The following is a 1,910-nucleotide window of genomic DNA, read 5'->3' as shown; positions in this document are numbered from 1 at the left end:
GTATTTCTATGAAATTTCGTTGAAAAAACCCCCCATTTTCCTAAAAGTTATGAGGGAAAAACTCGAATCTTGTGAATTTTCCGAAGTCCTCTCCCCACCCGCTTGGAAAACATTTTGCCCACAAATTTCTTTATAATCGTAATGTATGCCATTTGAATGGTATTTCTATGAAATTTCGTTGAAAAAACCCCCCATTTTCCTAAAAGTTATGAGGGAAAAACTCGAATCTTGTGAATTTTCCGAAGTCCTCTCTGTCCATCTTCCTGTTGCTTTGCGCGCATTTTTCCCCCCATTCGTTTCCTACACATTGTTTTACACCCATTCCAGGATTTTGGGGGGATTTTTATTTCCAGGTCATTTGTAAATATCAACCCCATCGGATCTTCTTAGATGCAGTAAACGATGTCATTTAAAATGCAGAGTTGTATTGTCTGAAATTGTTCAGAAAATCCTTTGACTGGATGGAAGTGCCTTCTGGAACCTTCTAGAAGTTCCATAAGAGGTTGAGAAGGAGCTGGTAGGGCTGGCAATGTTACCTGACCGCCTGAGCAGCACATACCATCATTTTTATATAAGAATGGGATGGATCATATCTGAAAACAGCTTCAGGAGTTGTGAAGAACGAATTTGTACGTAGTTTGTTTCTGAGATCAATTCTACCGGACCTCCATCTAATTATTAAAACATTGATTTAATGATCCAGCATTAATTGCTGCAAACATGCATTTGCTGATCTTGAGAAAATCTTGAGAAAATCTTGAGAAAATCCTATCTTCTCTCTTCAAACTCTTGCCTTCATTTTTTTCTACAATCCTCCTTGCTTTGGTGGCATTTTTTTTTTTCAATATTGTAAACAATAAAATAAGGAACACAGAGAGAAAGGATCTTTTCAATCGAAATTATACATTAATCCCTATTTTTGTAAGCAGTTGTATGTAGTATGGTTTTATTTTTGTTTGCAGTATAATAAATTAACCAAACAGAAGCACATGTATAAACTGCGAGTTAAACAATAAATCCCACAATAATTATTATAGATAAATTTATATATATATATATATATCTATATATATACATTTTTGATATATAACCAAGGAGATCGATCCATAAGGAGCTTACTATGGACCATTGTGGACGAATTTTTGCTATTTTGGTAACGATTACATGTTTTATCTCACCAATACATTTGGTAGATATTATATGAAAACACACACACACACACACATACATACATACACACACACATTATATATATATATATATATGTATGTTAATTTAAAGGTAAATATGTAACTGTAAATACCTTGCAACCGCTGCGATAATTATCGTCTGGCAATCGTAGATCATCTTTTGTTTCTCCCGCTCATTGTGTAGAAGTTTATTTGAAGAGAAATTGAAAACCACAGAGAAAGAAAGTGAAAGATGTATGTACGTGTATATGAAATGGCTGTGTATGTGTGCGTGCGCGAGTGCGCGCATGTGAGAGAGAGAGAGACAGAGAGAGAAAGAGAGAGAGACAGAGACAGACAGAGAGAGAGAGAGAGAGAGAGAGAGAGAGAGAGAGAGAGTGAGTGAGTGAGTGTGAGCCTTGATGATTGATGTCTTTTGAGGTACACACAGAGGGAAAATGTGACGTCACATAGTTTACGGAAAAGATTATAGATTATAATGTTGAATTTTTGAAATGCAAATATGTGAATGGAATTCAAGTTTAATTTGTAGCCCAAATAGTACTAAATCTTTTGATACCCCATACGTCAAAATCTGTAACTCAGTTTTGGAATGCATAAGGAATATATAAATATAGGAGATGTACTTGCATAGCAAGTGACCTGATCTGAGATCGTGTGCCATAAGGTCTGCAAATCTAACAGAAGACTCATGAAACATTTTAAGATCCACAAATATAT

At 35.1% G+C, this 1,910-nt stretch overlaps 1 protein-coding gene across 1 annotated transcript in view; it reads left to right on the top strand.

Annotated features, from left to right (window-relative positions):
• LOC106873651 (major facilitator superfamily domain-containing protein 4A) overlaps nt 1-1,910 on the top strand; it is a gene marked incomplete at its 5' end in the record, with an annotated part of 122,782 nt that overhangs the window by 50,920 nt on the left and 69,952 nt on the right. The gene's annotated exons all lie outside the window — the stretch shown is intronic.

The sequence above is a fragment of the Octopus bimaculoides genome, chromosome 30 (genome assembly GCF_001194135.2).
Source record: "Octopus bimaculoides isolate UCB-OBI-ISO-001 chromosome 30, ASM119413v2, whole genome shotgun sequence".
Taxonomy (NCBI): domain Eukaryota; kingdom Metazoa; phylum Mollusca; class Cephalopoda; order Octopoda; family Octopodidae; genus Octopus; species Octopus bimaculoides.
Note: the sequence above shows the minus strand (reverse complement) of the source record. Positions and strands in the feature narration are given on the sequence as shown.